The following is a 19,728-nucleotide window of genomic DNA, read 5'->3' as shown; positions in this document are numbered from 1 at the left end:
AAAAAGCCTCAGTACACTTCGAACTCGAATCAATTATTGAAAGTGGATTTTTCCTTCCAAATGATAAGTTGGTTATAGCAATCAAGGACTCCTCAACTGGCAACTCTTCTTTCTGTAGTTGGTTCCAGTAAGACCTACAAACCAACCCTTACCGGTTATCTATCCACAAACATGCGTCCGCAATTTAAGATCTCGATAACCTTGTGACAGAGAAGAACCTAACTTAAATTAACGACCTCAACCGCGTGAGTTGTTAAAATTTGATAGCTAACTCTCTTGACGGAATCAAACTAGCTTTTTTCAACTGGAGGCACCAATTTGTTCGTAAGAACTCAAATACGACAGATGACCAACTCACTCTCCCAATTGTATGCCAAAACAATTTCCTCCTAACGTGCACTTTGAGCTGAAATTGGATTAACTTTGAGGGACGAATGTGGCTATCCCATATTCTGGAGAAATAATGAATACCGTGTTGTAAGGTTTTAGTGTAGATTCATTTATCGTGATCTTCGATCGTAACAATGACTTGTCTAAAGCTAAATGGGCATTAGTTGAGCATGAGATTAATCATGCTTTGTAGGATTATAAGAATGAATTTTAATGTAATGTTGATAGGTGAAAAAGAGAGGGGACTTAAAGAGCAATTGTAAAAAAAAAGAAAAATAAAGGAATTGGAAGAATATTAGACAAGCTACAGACGTAAGAAAGGAAAGAATTATTTTGTATTCAAGGCTTAACACTCTGTGTCTCCAAGCTAAAATTACAAGGCTTTTATACACCTTTCAAAAGCTAATTTTAGCATGACTTCCTTAGAAAATTATGTTTAATAACCAACAAAAAAAATATATTTCTAATTATAGGATTTGAAAAAAAATCAAAATCTGAATTTTTTTTCATCAGTCACCAATTTTGCAACCTTTCAATTTGACCCATTTTCTTGCTTTTTGTTCCAATTTAGCTTAATTTGTTTGATGTTGTGAACTTCGATATTCCAATTGCTTGCTGATAAAATTTAAATAAGAAATCACAAGCTTAGTAGCATTCTATTCAAGATTTGACCAAAAATGAATACATTAAACACACAAAATTAGCTTGCTATCAAGGTGTCACCCCCATGAGTGATGTATAATACAAAATAAAGTAGTCATCTCACAATAGCAACAACACTCTGACGTAGTCCTTCAAATAAGTCTTCCTTCAGTCAGTAAGCTTGAGAAGGAAAAAGGTCACAGAGTAAGCTCTTAATAACTTATTGACTTCCAATGAGATGATAAATAAAGATGCTATTAGTAAAATTGAATCTTTCAAAGGGTTTGCATATTTTCACGGAGTATGCTCAATGGCGTATATAAAACTTAGACAGAGCCAGTACGCCAACTTACTTATAACATGGGTGTATACTGTACACCAACTTACTTATAACTCAGAAAATCCAATTTCATGCCAGCCACGTACCTAGATTTCAGTGTCAGATACATAACATATGGTCTAATTCATATACATTCTCCCCCTTAACTCCTTATATCATTTCTTTAGTAAAGCTTGTTTTATCGTGATCTGCCAATCCTGTTTGCAATATATCTTCTCTACCGGAGGCTACACAAACATATCTCCTCATCTCCATTTCCACATATCAGTTCATATTAGAAGCAGGTGGTAGTGGCTTAAACATGAAAAATCACTCATACTTCATATCGTCCACATACTGAACTCAACTAACAATTCTAGAAAACCACTATCCACACATACATTTTGCATCCTTTACTGAGAAAGAATACTTACCTTTCATAAAAAAATAAACTAAAGAAAACCACAAAACATGAAAGTAAGAAGGAACTCACCAGAAAATTTAGCAAAATCTACAAGGCAAGTCCTTTGCCTTTATCGCTAGGACATTCAATAGCTTCTTGATTTAAAAAAAAGGATAATTAAACATATCAGATTACTGATCTATCAAATCTGAACATGCATGCAATAATCAACAGCACTTCATACATAAACAGGAAGTTTCCTTCGTTACACCCCATTCTAACATATATGCATGCAGAACTAAAAACATGTAAATAACTTTAAGGTTAAACTAGGGTTCATCAATAATTACCAGTGAACTAGTACAAACATATAAGTTAGCTAAATACAACGAACCTAACTTCAAAGTACTTTACTGGACTTAGGTTTTCAAAGAGTTTAAAGAAATTAAAGAAGAAAGAAGAAAACAAATAAGACAGAAAGACTTTCCGAGAGCCCACTGCTAGCCTTATATACTTAAGCACAGAGACAAAGATTAATGGAAGAATCAGATCCACTAACACTTTTGATTCCCGTGATTAAGCGCGCTTATCAAAATTTAAGTATTTTCATCTATAGTAGCTTAGTCCCATTATAATTAGATCTCAACATAACTAACTAGATTACCTTACTAAAATAATAAACAAATCTAAACAACTGCGAAGTTGATGAGTTCACCAGAGCATCCAGGGTGGCATATTCTTAAAATAAGGATCTGCCAAACCATAGATCCCACCAAAGCAAAAAGTTTGCCAACTGGCACAATACACACAATTATATACTTAGCTGAAAGAAACACTTACTTATTCTTATATATCATATTTAACCAACTATAAGCCAAACAGTAATCAGATACAAAAACTTCGCCGGGTGGGCTGTTACATTGCTTATTGAGCATGGCAAGAGTAAAACAATGCAAATCACAAAAGCCCATTCCACTGACTTCTTAGGTACACAAAACCTTTCCCAAGAGGCCTACTTAATCTCTTTTGCGCCAATACCAACAAAACACCATCAAAATGAAATCATCAATTTTTAGAGCTAATCACAAAAATTATGAGCTAGCAAGAAAACACTCATATAGTAATCCAAAATAGCTTGCGTATAGTCTTGAGCACCACCTCTTTACCCGACTTAGAAAGTAACTTATTTTTCGAATTCAATAATCTCTTACATGATCGCTTTTTGACAAAACAAATTTTTTTCACTTATTACGACCAACAAGTGAAGGGAGCCCCGAATATTGCCTATGATCAATCGAATTAGTCACACCTAAACTAACCATAATAGATTTTTGAATAGATGAAGGTGTGTTATAACTAAATGCAATACCTAATTTTTGAAAGTTAATCGCTTGTCCTGAGGTAGACTCTTAAACCACAAGCACAGCCTTAACAACATTGCATTGAACATCAGTGGCACGAAAAAACAAATAGCTGCTAGCTACAAACAGGAAATGGGAGACTCTAGGCCCTCATTGAAAAACATAATTCCCATGAATTGCCCCACTTAAATTTGCTTAATGAAGTAGAAAGCTAAGTCCCTCAGTATAAAGTATAAAAAGATGGGAAGAAAATAAATCACCCTGCATCAAACCTTGTTTGGAAATGATTGGCCTTATCTCCCCCAATTCAAAGAAACTAAATAATACACAGTAGTCACACAAAGCATCACCTAGTTTATCCAAACAACATAAAAACCCATCTTGCGCATGATTAATTATAAAAAGTTTCAGTCAACCCGATCATAAGCTTTACTTAAATCTATATTTAGTGCTATTTCCCCCACTTTCTGTCTCTTATTATCCTGCATGTGATGGATAACCTCGAAAGCAATCAAAATGTTGTTTGTAACAAACCTGCCTGACATAGAGGTTGACTGCATAAGGGATATAATATCTTGCAAAACATGTTTTAGCTTATTGGTAAGTACCTTAGTAACAATTTTATAAATGATGTTACACAACACAATTGGTTGCAAATCCTACATCCGGTTATGCCTGTCTTTCTTTGGAATAAGAAGTAGAAGAGTATCATTAAAACCAGGTGGAAACTGACCTTGAGTGAGCTAACTACTAAATTGACTAAAAATATGAGTGCCAACAATGAACTAACATTGCTAGAAGAAAGTTGGATTCATCCCATCTAGACCAGGAGCCTTATTTAGGTGCATTTTCGTCACCGCTGCTTTGAACTCCCCCTCAGTAAACAGAGCAACCAAAGTTGCATTTTGGGAATTGGACACATAGAGAGGGAAGCTCGAGAAACTATAGAAATCAGCCCTATAGAGTTTGAATAAGGATAAGTAAAATAATCCAAAACAATCTAGCACTTACCAACATTATCAGAGCAAGGGCGACTCTAGGTGTCATAGAGTATTGAAATATGAGTAGTACGTTATCTCTGGGAAGCTTGCGCATGAAAAAACTTAGTGTTCACCTCCCCATGCTTAATCCAAAACAACTTAGAACACTTCTTCCAATAGACTGCCTGTTGTACAAGTAACTGGTTAAGCTCCCCCTAAAGCTCGTCCAATGAATGTCCACCTCCACGAAAATATTGTACCGAAGAAATTTGCCTCTTGATCTGCCGAATTTGTGGTTGAAGTTACCAACCTGTGAAGCTTGCCATTCAGATAACCGAACACTAAAATATTTCAACTTATCAAAAACCAAAGCTGATGAGCAAATTGCCCAACTAAAGGAAACAACAATAGCAAAATCCTCCTTAGCAAGCTGTCCTTTGATCAAAATAAGCATAAACTGAATGAGAGTTTGAAAGAATAAAAAATCTTTTGATTTATAAATAATATAACCATTTATTTTAATTCTTTTTTTGAGTTCGGCTGCGAGGTTTGAATATTAAGTATGAATCATAGTTCAAATACTTTGTGATCCATTTCATATATTCCATGCTCCAGATACTAGAATGACTAATCGATGGGATAAAACTATCTCGATCAAGATGACAGACCCATTTTTTGTACTATCAATAGGATCAATTATATCAAGTCACACACTCATATTCCAAAAATACAAAAACAAATAAATTTTGCGGACGAAATACCAAAATAGAATGGGGCTAAAAAATTTGAGAACTAAAAGTTTCATTTTTTTGTATTGAAAAGCGAGGCTTCGTGATTCTTGTGAATTTAATTCATTGAAATTCCATCCAGTAAAATGGAAGAATTATAAATGATCTCCAAAATATTAGATAAGAATATCGCAAATAAAGCGATTGCGACACCCATTAAAGGAATAGTTCCCTATCCAGGGGCTACCTTACCATGTTCCGGATTCAATGGTTTCAAACAATCACCTACAATAGTTCGTCTTGGACCAGATCTAGAACTACCGTCAATGGTTTGTGTAGCCATAAATTTTATTTTGTATTCAGTGAGATCTGTTGACTTTGTATATCATTTCGCTGTAAATAAACAATTTTATTATAGACCCATTGTAAATTTGAAATTATATAATAATGGAAATAACAACCTTAGTCGCCATCTCTATATCTAGTTTATTTGTAAAATTTACTAGGTAGGTATTTTTAATACCAACGTTCAGGATGAGACAACGAAGCCTGGATTATGATCAGAAGTGGCACTTACAAAATTATAGAGCTTAAAGTAAGGAAACAGTTCCATCGATAAAAAAAATGAAATACGAATTGTAATATAAAAATTTTTCTGTTTCAATCTTCCTAAGTTTTGATCACTTTTGTATAGGAAAAAACAGTTTTATGTTTATCCAAGTAATAGCATATCCCCATATGCTGGCTTAAAGGGAGGAAATGTTTTATTATGCCCACAATGTGTAAATAAATATCTTATTGCGAGGGATTTTAACATTATATTCTAGCAGATTAGTATGTATAATAATAATAATAATAATAATAATAAATTATTGCCTTTAAAGTTGTTACATTTGATCATGATTCTTTGTCTGTCATTAAAATTATAAGGTGAGGCCAGTCTGATTTGGCCCACCATTTACCAATTAATGCATGGCCCTCTTCTTATTTAGCTGACTAATTATTGAAGCCCCTTTCATCAATAATTTTGATACTTAATATGAAACTAATTTGTAAATTGCTCTTATAAAGAGTTAAATGCTAAGTAAGAGAGGATAATGTGATTGAATTCTGAATTACGAAAAAATATTTAATATTTTTACCTATATCCTTGCATTTGCATCTCAATTCTATTCTTAAACTACGATTGTTTTTGGAAACCATTATCATCATAAGGCAATTAGAAACTGAGCAAAAAAAAAAAAAAAGAAAAAGAAAAGAAAAGAAAAGGCGATTAAAAGACCAACCTTCTAATTATTTTTTGAATAGATTTTGCATTTATTTTTTTCAATGAAAAATGTATGGACCAACAGCTTGTTAAAAAGCTTTGCCCACTTCAAATTTTAAAATTATTATTTTACGAGGAATAAATTATATTAGAATTTCTAAAAATTATAATTTTTAGGCACCAATAAAATAGTGCTAGATCATCAAATTTAAAGATAGTAATATATTATTAGACACTCATCTATATACTATATTCTCCAATTTAATTTACTTAAAAAAATAAATTTTTTAAATTATAAATAAACGTCTTTTCTTTTTTTTTTTACAATTTTATTTTTCCCTTTTATTTTTATACAAACAAATTTAAAAAAAATTAGTTTCTAGGCCGTGGATTTTTTTCTTTTTTCCATTTTAATTTTTTTTTTATTTTATATTATATATTTTTTAAAAGTAAAAATTATATTGCATTGAATCTTCAGTAACAAAATTGTGTAAAAATAAATTAGAGTTGGAGAGTTAGTTGAATATGGATGGGTGTATAATAATAATTTCATATCTTTAAAATTTAATGGTTTGACAAAATTTTATTGGTGTCTAAAAACCTATTTTTTAGTATCATCCTAATCTAAATTATTCCCATAATATATTATTCAAGAATGAAATTTGTTTTTTCAACTATGCAATATTTTATTCATGGCTTAATTAAGCAAATATGTCGATTTTAGAAGGAAATTAGGATTTTAGGCGATTCTTTCCTGAAATTTAGGGAAATAGTATTTTATAAATAAAACACTAAAAAATCAATATAATTTTATAAAAAATCATAGAAAATCATAAAATGTACATATTTTTAATGATTTTTCATTGATTTGTTAATGGTTTTATATATAAAATGTTTGTTTTTTTCCACATGGCACCATCTTGGTGTGCCACGAGGTAAAAATAGCCTGGAAAAAATCAGCATACTTGGCTTTGTAACCTTGATCGTTAACTTTAACGGTCAAAGGACTTAATTGATTGTAATTCTAATGTTCAAGGGCTCAAATGAGTGAAATAAAAAAAAAATTAGGTGGCTTAATTGAGATCTTATTCTTGGTAAAAGAAAGAAGTGTAGCCAAATAAACAATAGCAGCAATGTTCATCCTTGAAATTCTATTGTTGTGTATTTAGTGTAGATTGTATTATATGTAGTCAATAATTGTGAATTGTATGGTTCAATAATAAAATTTCCAATATCTGCATTGAGGATTAAATTGCAAAATTCAATAAATTTAAAGGGAGTCTTACTGGAATTATACATATTGATATCAAAGGGTAAAGCAAAAGTAATTTAATTTATAGCTGAAGAGTCTACTATTTATTAGCGACACTTGTCATGAAGAGAAGTCTATAGATCACCATACTCATTACCTATTTCCATTCAATAAGAATGTTAAGATTTCTTAGAGAAAGAAAAGACATTAATCAACTCATGAATTCGATTGCAAGAAGATGTTAAAAAGGCTAAAAGGAAATACCAAAAAATCGAGGAAGTTGTCGAGGATTGGCTATTGAAGGCTGAAAAGGCTTGCAAGATGCACAAAGCCTTGAAATTAAAAAGCAAGCAAATCGAAAGTGTTGTAATTTCTTTCATAATTTGTATTGGGTATATCAGTTATGTAAGGAGATGTATGAGAAAACTTTCTTTATCACTCAACTTATTGAGACTTCAAAATTTGATCAAGTTGGTCATCATGTTGCTCTTCCTTGTCTCGAATTCTTCCCACCTATTTATGTCACTGTTTCAAAATCTTCAACTTTTGCTTTGAATGAGATCATGGAAACATTGAAAGATTTTATAAAAAGAGTGGGCAAGACAACCTTAGTCCATGCAGCGGGTAATAAAATCAAAGAATCACAACTTTTCATTGATGTTTCATTGGCTATCATGTCCGAGACTCCAGATGTTGGCGAAATTCAAGATACAATTGCAGACTCTTTGGATATAAAATTTGAGAGGAGAAATTGACGAGGAAAAGCTAAGGAATTATGGGTTGAATTGAAAACGAAAAAAAAATCCTTATTATTCTTGACGATGTTTGCTACGAACTCAACCTAATCGATATAGGAATTTTGTTTGGTGAAAATCACAAAGGATGTAAAATTATTTTAACGACATAGAATAAACAAGTACGTGAGACCATGAAATGTCAAGTTATGATTTTTCTCGATCTTATGGATGAAGAAGAAGCATGGAATCTATTCAAATTGCATGTAGGGCTTGATAATGCTTCTCCCGACATTGTTGAAGTGGCTATGAAGTTGTCGAATAATGCAAAAGTATGCCCTTTGCTATCGTAACATTAGCAAAAGCTTTGAGCTTTAAATCTCTTAGTGGATGGGAATTAGTGCTCTCTAAACTTAAGAGTTCCAAATGAAAGGACATTGAATGTCTTCCGGAAGAGGGTAAGAAATTGCTTACTCAATTACTTGGATTTGATAATAGTTGAGTTACAATCAATTACTTAGACAATAGAGTTGGATTATTAATTTAATTATTTACTTGTGATTCAATTTAATTCACTTGAAAAGACAACACCCAATAGATTGGGATTTAAATAATTTGTATCATAGTCTTCTTTCTATCATGTTTTGAGTAGGGATACACTAACTAGATCTGGTTGTACTCTACTTTTTTTATACAATATCAATGCAAGTTTTTTTTTAAATTTAAATGTTGAAACTCTATTCCAACATAATTGCAACCAAGTTCAAAATATATGTAGAATATAATTAATTAAGTCAGTTGAAATCTATCAAACCAATTGGGTATAATAATTGTAACCAAAGTGCCATATGTTTGATAGAAGTAAAACATTGTTCCATTCACACTACAACAAAACTCTTATTTATGAAATTGCTAAAGGTTTCGATACTTCTTTTCATCATGGTATAAGGAAAACAGTGTATCAAGCCTTATCACGACACGAACAAGGCACAAGGGAACTAAGAAGGCAACTTTACCATTATAACATCTTAACAAAAGAACATGCTTACCATTTTGAATAGGATTTCTACTGGAATAAATTAGGCTTATTCGCTTCTGTATAGAATTTTAAATAATTGCAGTTAGTAGCTTCAAATAACTAAGCTTTGGGCACAAAAAATAACAAGTTCAGAGAAAAAAATAAAACAGAAAACTTTTCAAATCCTTTTACTTTTAGGCAAGGATCACTTGAACAAACATCTAAAATAGAATAAAAAAGAAATTTTTTTTGGAGTTGTGAAAGAAGTTGTACCTTTAATTGAACTCGCTTCTCTTTATTGTCAATCGAGGATAGTCGACAACTCTCAAGCCACTTTGCGAAATACGGTGTACAACTCCATCGTCTCTATTAAAGACTTGTGCAAGTTGAAGACAACCTCTTATCTCAATCCTTTATAATTCAGAAAGACCCTGAGCCAAAGCAATTGGAGAAACATATTCTAGAACCGAGCATCCTTCTATCTTCAGAGTCTTTAAGCTTGGCAAGCACAGTGAACTTTCTGTTGTTATATTTGAAAATATTTCTTTATGAACTTCCATATCTCTGATTATTTGCTCCAATTCCTCATAGTGGCGTATTACCAGTGCTTCTAAATGTACTAAACTTGGAGCCAGTGCTTCTAAATGTACAACATTTCAACTTATCACAACTTTTTAAACGTACTTCTCATAAAATTTGAAGGCTTATAGGTTGGGTAGGCATTCTCATATATGCTTTAAATTAGGCAAAGAGCATAGAGATAACAATTCCAATTTCGAGACAAGTGTTGCATGATTTTCTACATTGTTTGTTTGAAATATCACTTTCAAACTCTTGCAATCCTCAATTAACACACTTCTAAGGTTTTGCAAAATCATAGCAACTTGCACATTCTATCCTAATGCATCAGTCAAGCATATGATTTTCCTTGTCCATGACTTTGACTACTTGGAGAAACTCAACATTCCAAAGTAACTCTGATATTACCTTTAATAGAAACCCTGCCGTGAATGTCAATAATCTTGAGCACCTTGTTTTGATATATCGGGCAAGCATTGTGTTTATGGCTATATCATATCCTAGTAATCTTGGAAACACAAAGCCTTCAAGAAAATCTAGACAAGGTGTCTCTATTGAAAATACATTCAGTCTGATCAAGGAATTTAGCTCCGAGATAAAATCGATGCTTGTCTCAAAAGTAGAAGGATATAATAAATGATGTTTGTATTCTGATAAGAACCTCATGCCTTCAGCTTCAGCAGATAATCTTCCTTCTAATAACAAATCGAAATCTTTGAGATTAATAATTGACTCATGCACTTCGAACCAAACCTTTTTAATTAAGAATGCTTTGGGATACAACCTCAAACCCCAATCACATCGAAGCAATAACTCCATATTAATTAAGAAATATTTAGGGAATAAACCACACAACAAAAACAATTTCTTCGACTTGCTCCCCAAATTGTTATAGCTCATCTCAAGGCTCATGTATGCATTTCTTTTCTATCTATTTTGGGACATCCTCAATATCCATTAATTTGGAAGTACTAATTTTATTGTAGGCTAATTTCCATATGTTAAGGATTTTGCCTCTTAAAGCCCATGCTTCTGCGTAATCCATAACATTCACTTGAATCGTATGTTCACATCTAATATATTTGCATACCTTTTGTTCCCTTGTTGTCAAAATCACTTTACAACCTTTGCCATTTTAAACTAATGGAATACCAATATTTTTCAAGTCCTTATCCCCCACTATTTCCATAGATCATCGAGAATTATGAAAAATTTCTCAGCAATCAATCTACTCCATAACTCTGATACTTTCCCTTGTTTGAAAGTATTCTCAAAATTCAATGTTAAGGCTTCTGCAATCTTTATTTGAATTATTTCTGTGTTTGGAGTTCTGAAAACCACGACCATTATAGCTTGGTCAAATCCTTCCACTTCATGACTGACTTTTTGACTTTATCATCCTTCAATGACTCCATTATCTCATTACAAGCAACCCTTAAAGATTTGGCAGGTACTATATCCTTAAATGCTAAGAACTCTAGGATAGGAGTCTAGACATGATGCCCGATTTTTTTAAAGTTAGAGCTATTGATCAGCCTCTTAATGGATAGTACCTCATCCTCTATAGTCTTACCTAGTTGATACCGCCAACACAAATTAGGAAACCAACATAAACATTTTTTTATTTTCTTCTACTCTATGTTCTAAATTCTACACATTTTAAAGGCATTTGTTGCATCAGTCAGTCAATCCTCTACACACTTCTCGATTACTTGAGTTTGAGTATGCCTTATAGTAACTTCAACAACATTTTGCACTCGAGCTTGTTCTGTGATAAAATTTTTTCATTGATCATTAAGGTCTTGAACAATCTTACAGAAATGAAACAAGTGAGGAACGCCACTTATCATTGCCGAAATGAAACACAAGGGCACCAGCTGCTATATACAATGAAAATTCTTTTAACCACTTGATGGGCAATCGTTTCTTATTATGCACACCATACGCCTTCAAAGAATAGAACTTGTCATGTAAATGATAGATCCCATCATACTCAAAGAAATGATACATCAAATTGTCCACGATTGTCGTTGTAACAACCTGTTTTTAGTTAAATCGAAACAGTGGTTTCAGGACTACAAATGTAACAGCCCGATTCTGCGCTAGTCGGAACAGTGGTTTTGGGACCACAAATCTGACGAGGAAAAATGTTATTGTCATTATATTTTTATGGTCTACAATTTCACGGAAAAATTTCGTAAAAATTTCGTTCGAAAATTTTGACGTTTGGGCACTCAATTTAGTCAAAAGGACTAAATTGTAAAAAGTTCAAAAGTTGAGTTCTACATGTTCTTTACGTTTTTGGAGTCCCGGTAGCTTAATTTAGCTTATTCTAGCAATAATTCATGTTAGGGTTCATATTTGGAAAAATATCCATAGGTGAAATGTGTATATTTTGCTGTTTTATGGTAGAATATGAAGCTATAAAGTATGTTAAACAACTTTTGCTAAACGATTTTAAGCGAAAACGGGTAAATTGACATAATCGGTAAAAATAATTAATGTTCAAAAGTGTGTGTTAGAGTGAGAATTTGATGTTGTCATAGAAGGGAAAAATGTTCAGCATGTCATAAAACATAAGAATAAGAGATGAAATTTAATTTCTGAGCTTGAGGACAAAAGTGCAAATATGCAAAAGTTTGGGGGCAAAACTGAAATTTTTCAAAAAGTTGGGGGAGGACTATTTTAATAAATTTGAACATTTAATGAGTTAAATTTGCTATTATAGATCAAGAAAGACGAGAAGATAATCTCAAACGTGGAAAAGAGAAGGTCGTGGAGTAAATTGCAAAATTACGATATTTTGCACTGAGGTAAGTAAACATGTGAATTAATGCATTATTTTGATATTATTCAATATATGTTGAGATTTAATTGAACATAGGATAAATACTTGGTATAGATACTAAAAAATGTGGTTAAGTTGGGAAAGGTGGTAAAGTGTTGAAAAACACGGTTTTCAGTTGAAAACTCGGAATAGGCCGGAGTACATTGAATATAAAGGGGGTTGCTAAGTGCTGATTCCCCGAATCATTGGTGGTTGCTAAGTGCTGATTCCACCGTATTTTAAATGTGAAAGGGGTTGCTATGTGCTGATTCCCCTAAGGGGTTGCTAAGTGTTGATTCCCTGACTCATTGGTGGTTGCTAAGTGCTAATTCCATCGTATCTTAAATGTGAAAGGGGTTGCTAAGTGCTGATTCCCCAAATCACTGGTGGTTGCTAAGTGATGAATCCACCGATAACGGGAGCATTCCGAGTGTTCAACAGGGGAAAATAAAAAAGGTGAATATATATATAAGGTGGACGAGAATATGTGAGGGATATTGGGTTTGATAGTTAATCAACCCATGTGTGAGGTGGAAGGAAACATCAAACCTACAAAAGAGCAAATTTAAATACAAAAACTGTTGTGAACAACAACAGTTGGGAAACTTTGAAAAATCACTATAAATTGTGGAAAATGAATTAAAAATTGAGTAATATATGAAATTGAATATTAATGAGTCTATTTTCATGTTAAAGAAAAAGGGGAAGCAAAAGAGTTGTATATTTGGGGATATTTGAATTTTATTGAGATAGGGTTGAACTGATTTCGAAATCCCCTGTTCCAACTTTGGAAAATCACCAAAAATTGTAAAAAAATAAATATGGCTTGGAATTTACATTCTTAGATTCCTTAATGAGTCTATTTTTAAGAGAAAGAAACGAGAACATTTTTTGAATTTGTTACAGGGAGATAAGTAAATTTTAGTAAGGAGAGGTTAGAACTATCAGGTAGTGAAACAGGGGAAGGTTTAAAGAATAAACTGTATTATTTGCTAAACTAAAAATTCTGAAAATTTTATTGTGGAAAGGTATATGAGTCTAGTTTTGGGGAAAATTTACAGAACTTAATTTGGATCCCTGTAGCTCCAGATAAAAATAAATTTACGACTGTGATGCAGAAAAATAGCTTGCTGGAAATTGAGCAAATAATGAAATTTATGTGTGATAAAAATTATGTCAGTATGTAATCTTGTGAAAAAGTTATTTACTTGTCATATGTTTACTTACTAAGCTATATGCTTACTCGTTTGTATTTTCCCCTGATTATAGTGACATCAGCCAGTTCGGAACTTGGACGAAGTCAGGAAATCATCCATACTATCATCAATTTTTTGATTATTTTGGCAATCAACACTTTTGAAACATGGCATGTATAGATGACTTTATGTAATGTGGTATAAATATGTATATATAGTATTGTTCGGTTTAATAGGTTGGTGTATATTAATGGATAAATTGTGTATACACATATATATCTGCAATTGGTTGAAATGCTGAAATCGTTTGAAATTGTGTTTTGAAAACTTGTAGGGGGTTTTATGTAAAAATAAGTAGAAATGCTGTCAAAATTTTTTTATAAAAAAAATAGTAATACCTCATACTCTATTCCTTTAGGGAATACGGGTAAGGGGTGTTACAACAAATCCAATGAGTGAATATTTATTTTTATTATTATTTTAATATCTATGGTATGTTAGTAGTGTCATAGAAAAATTTTGTTAAGAAATTTTGACGTTTGCATGCTTAATTAAGTAAAAGATATTAAATCGTAAAAGTTGCAAAAGTGAAGTTCTAGTAGCTAAAGGTATCTAATAGCTATGAAACTTTAAAATAAGAGGACTTAGATGGTAAATAGACCATTTATATATTTAGTGGACATTCACGGATTGGTTTTATTGAAATTATTAAAATTTTTAAAGGTTATTTTGGTAAAGAGGTAAATTAAGGTTAAAAATTAAACAAAATCAAATTTCTTTATTTGTTCATCTTCTCCACCTATTTTTCTAAGGGAATAACACCATTTTTAGGGCATTTTCATTTGACTACATCTCATTGCTTGCATGGTACGATTTTTTATCCTATTTTTATTGAAATCTATGTTTTTGAAGTCGTTGTAGCTTAATCTATCTAGCATAGGAACTAATTTGCAAAACTGTTAAAGGATTAGGGTTTTTCCATGAAAATGTTGTATGAGTTTTGAAGTTTAATGAAAGATTATAAGTCCTTGTTGTTAAATAAACAAGTTTTGTAAAGTAATTTTTGATAAAATTATCATTTAGGGACTTAATTATAGAAGTAGTAAAATATCATGGTAAAATTGTGAAATAATGTCTTGTATAGGTTGATATAAGTCCCTATATATTATGGCTAACATGAAATGTGGTTGAATTTACATAAATGTCAATTTACGAGCTTAAGGACTAAATTATATAGAAGTCAAAATATTAGGAAGTGTGAATTTTGGACCAAACTAAATAGTATGAGTATTAAATAGATTGTATTTGCTTATTTAGATCAAGACAAACCTCGTAAGGTTCTAGATTGAGGAAAAGCTAAAGCCTCAGATTAGTTGATCTTATTTTGACATCTTTGTAATCGAGGTAAGTTTGTATATTTAAATAACATTGTAATGTTATTTTGATATATATGTTATTGTGTTATTTATCATGTAAATGAATGATGGAAATCCAAGTTTCAGGTGCTGGTCCTTAATGTCCTATCGAAGGTTGAGTTCTGACATTTGTTGCGGGTACTCGTCAACTTGTGTGAGCGACATTGTGTAGCTTACATTCTAACCTTCAGGTTGTGTGAACAGACCCATTTTATGGCTCGAGTGAGCAACGATTTAAAGTAAAAGGAATGGTTTTGACCATATATTTAGCACACTTTGTGTGAGCTTTCCTGCGTATCGGATATTATTCTAAGTGGTTCAACGGGCATGAACAGGGAACGAACGGTAAATGTGCCAATGGCTATGTTATGAACCTATGGAAAGATATGAAATGATAGTGATCTATGAATGTATATTTATGTTTATGTTTATGGAAAGAATGAATTCAATGGCATTACGTTCATGTGATTTACCTTACCACGTGATAATTCAAGTGAACTATGTGTTAATGCACTAACAATTGTTGTTTATGATGCTTAGGCTTGTGCCAAACTATTGGTTGGATTGTATCTTGTTTAATTTTAATGTTATACCATGAAATGATAAGTTATGTTCATGTTTAACGAACTTACTAAGCATTATGTGCTTACTTGGTTTCTTTTCCTATGTTTTATAGATTATCAGAAGCTCGCCGAACACCTATCACACTATCCAGTGAATATATCGATAGATTTTAATGTTTTGGCCAATGTTATAATGAGACGTATAGGTGGGCTTATGTTTAAAGTTTGAGTTGAATGCTAAGTGTTGATTTTGGCATGTATATATATATTGGTTGCTTGGTACCATTTGGAAATGGTTGATTTGTGTCACTTATATGATTTTGATGGATGTGAGTAATGATCCAAATGGTTAATTTATATTGACATGGTATAGGTCAAGAATGGCATGTTTTGATATGGAAATAAGTTAGTTGTGTATGGTAGATGTATGACCAAATATGCATAAGTTTTGATGTGTTAAATGATTTGTGAATGATGTGCCTTATTGGCATATTGGTTGTGAGGATTAATGGTTTAGTGAATTGATCATTTTATGCATGTTTTGGCTATGTTTTGATGCCTTGGTCATATGTGCAAGTTGTGTTTAGGTACATGTTTGATGTGGGTGAAGGAAATGAGTTGATTTTGGCCAATTTCTTATCCATGCGACCTAAGACACGGGTGTGTGTCTCAGCCATCTTTGACACACGGTCACGTGACATGGCCATGTGCCCCCTGTAGGTTTTTAAAGGTTACATTTCGAGGATTACATGGCCTGGCACATAGGCGTGTGGCTTGGCTGTGTGAACCAGGTTAGAGAGTTACACGGGCACGAACACAGGCTGGGATTTTGTCGTGTGTCCTTACTTCTAATGACCACACGGTCTGAGACATGAGCGTGTGTCTCAACTGTATGAGTCACACGTCTTGGCCACACGACCGTGTGACCCCTGTAGTATGATTTTCTCTATCTTTTTCCATGAAGTTCTAAATGTTTTTGATTTAGTCCCGAATTGTTTCTAAAGTGTTTATAAGGCCTCGAGGGTTCAAAAAAAGGGACGTTATGCATGTGTTTGAATGAAATATGATATGTTTTATAAATGATTGTAATCGAATCTTTTAAGTTAAAAGTTTTTGGTAATGCTCTATAACCCTATTTTGGCGATGGATACGGGTTAGGAGTGTTACATTTAATGATATCAGAACTACGATTTAGTCGGTTCTCGGACTGAGCGTAGCGTATATGAAGTTTAGAAACACATGCCATTATATAACCTGTGATAGTGTGAAATCTCCTGAATTTAATAAGATTTGTTTCATTTGCGTTCCGAGAACTTCTTATCTCGTTCAGAAGATTTGACAGGAAGCTCATAGTAGCAGCTTGTCTATTCACCCTGGTGGCAATAAATTGAATGGTGATTTGAAACAGATGTACTGGTGGCCAGATATGAAACGAGAAATTTCAGAGTTCGTATCGATATGTTTAGTTTGTCAGCAAGTTAAAGCCGAGCATCATGTACCTTCTTGTTTGTTACAACCAATGATGATTCCAGAGTGGAAATGAGAGCGTGTTACGATGGATTTTATAAAATAATTTCCTCTATCTCCGAGAAAGAAAGATGATGTTTGGGTCATTGTTGATCGTTTGACGAAATCCACGCATTTCATTCTAGTGCGTACGAATTTTTCACTCGAGACATTAACAGAGTTGTATGTGGCTAAGATCATTAGGTTGCATGGTGTGCCAACTTCCATTATTTTGGATAGACATCCGCAATTTATGTCTCAATTCTGGAGCAAGTTACATGAGGCTCTAAGTACTCATTTGCATTTTATTACCGCATTTCACCGTCAGGCTGATAGTCAATTTGAGCGAGTAATTTAGATACTCGAAGATATGCTTCGATGCTGTGTTTTGGAATTCAAATATAATTGGGAGAGATGTCTACCATTGGTTGAATTTACGTATAATAGCAGTTATCAATCGAACATATAGATGGCATCGTATGAAGCTTTGTATGGTCAAAAGTGTTGAACTCCATTGTATTGGACTGAGCCTAGTGAGAAAAAGCTTCACGGGGTTGATTTGATTTGAGAAATCGAAGAAAAGGTTAAAGTGATACAAGACAATTTGAAAGGAGCTTCAGATCGATAGAAATCTTAAGCGGATTTGAAAAGAAAAGGCATAGAATTTCAAGTCAATGACAAAGTGTTTTTGAAAGTATCGACTTGGAAGAAAAGTCTTCGATTTGGTCATAAAGGAAAGCTATGTCCGAGGTTTATCAGGTCGTATGAGATTATTGAGAGAATCGGGCTGGTAGCTTACAGATTAGCTTTACTGTCAGAGTTAGAAAAGATTCACAATGTATTCCACGTATGTATGTTGCGACGGTATCGATCAGATCCTTCACATGTGATCTCACTTGTTGATGTTGCGTTCAGCCTAATATGACGTACTGTGAAGAACCGATCATAATTCTAACCCGAGAGGTTAAAGAATTGAGAAATAAAAACATAGTTTTAGTGAAAGTTCTTTGGCAATGTGACGGTTTAGAAGTAGCAACCTGAGAATCGAATGAAGCAATGAAAGCGCAATACCCAAACCTCTTTTCTGGTAAGATTTACGAGGACAAAAAGTTTTTAGGAGAGAGAGTTGTAACATCTTATTTTCAGTGAAATTAGAATAGTTGTTTCGAGACCAAAAATTTGACATGTAAATATTTATTTTATTATTATTGTAATTTCTATGGTATGTTAGTAGCGTCGTATAAAAATTTCATTAAGAAATTTTGACGTTTGCATGCTTAACTAAGTAAAAAGGACTAAATCGTTAAAGGTGCAAAAGTGGAGTTCTAGTAGCTAAAGGTATCAAATAGCTATGAAACATTAAAATAATAGGACTTAGATGGTAAATAGACCATTTATATAGCTAGTGGACATTCATGGATTGGTTTTATTGAAATTATTAAAGTTTTTAAAGGTTATTTTGGTAAATAGGTAAATTAAGGTTAGAAATTAAACAAACCAAATTTCTTTATTCATTCATCTTCTCTATCGATTTCTTTAAGGGAAGAACACCATTTTTAGGGCTTTTTCATTCGACTACATCTCATTGCTTGCATGGTACGATTTTTGATCTCGTTTTTATTGATTTCTAGGTTTTTTAAGTCATTTTAGCTTAATCTATCTAGCATAGGGACTAATTTGAAAATTTTTTAAAGGATTAGGGTTTTTCCATGAACATGTTTACATGATTCTTGAAGTTTAATGAAGGATTATGAGTCCTTGTTAAATAAACAAGTTTTGTAAAGTGATTTTTGATGAAATTATCATTTAGTGACTTATTTATAAAAGTAGTAAAATATCATGGTAAAATTGTGAAATAATGGCTTGTATGGGTTGATATAAGTCCCTAGATATTTTGACTAGCATGAAATATGGATGAATTTGCATAAATGTCAATTTACGAGCTTAAGGACTAAATTGTAAAGAAGTTAAAATATTAGGGGCAAAATGTAATTTTGCAAGAGTGTGAATTTTGGACTAAATTGAATGGTATGAGTATTAAATAGATTGAATTTGCTTATTTAAATCAAGATAAACCTCGTAAGGATCTAGATCGAGGAAAAGCTAAAGCCTCATATTAGTTTATCTTATTTTGACATCTTTGTAATCGAGGTAAGTTTGTATGTTTAAATAATGTTGTAATGCTATTTTGATATATATATATGTTATTGTGTGATTTATCATGTAAATGGATGATGGAAATCCAATGACGTTACGACGATTATCGAGCCCCGTTTGAACCTTAGGAATAAATAGGATACAAATGACATGTCATTAAGGTTACCATATTTCGAGTGCTAGTCCTGAATGTCCTATTGATGGCTGAGTTCTAACATTTGTTGCGGATACTCATCAGCTTGTGTGAGTGGCATCGTGTAGCTTACATTCTGACCATCAGGTTGTGTGAATAGACCCATTTTATGGCTCAAGTGAGTAACAATGTAAAGGAGAAGGAAAAGGAATGGTTTCGACCATATGTTTAGCACACTTGGTCTGAGGTTTCCTGCGT

Source organism: Gossypium hirsutum, chromosome D05 (genome assembly GCF_007990345.1).
Source record: "Gossypium hirsutum isolate 1008001.06 chromosome D05, Gossypium_hirsutum_v2.1, whole genome shotgun sequence".
Classification (NCBI taxonomy): domain Eukaryota; kingdom Viridiplantae; phylum Streptophyta; class Magnoliopsida; order Malvales; family Malvaceae; genus Gossypium; species Gossypium hirsutum.
This window is presented reverse-complemented; position numbering follows the sequence as displayed.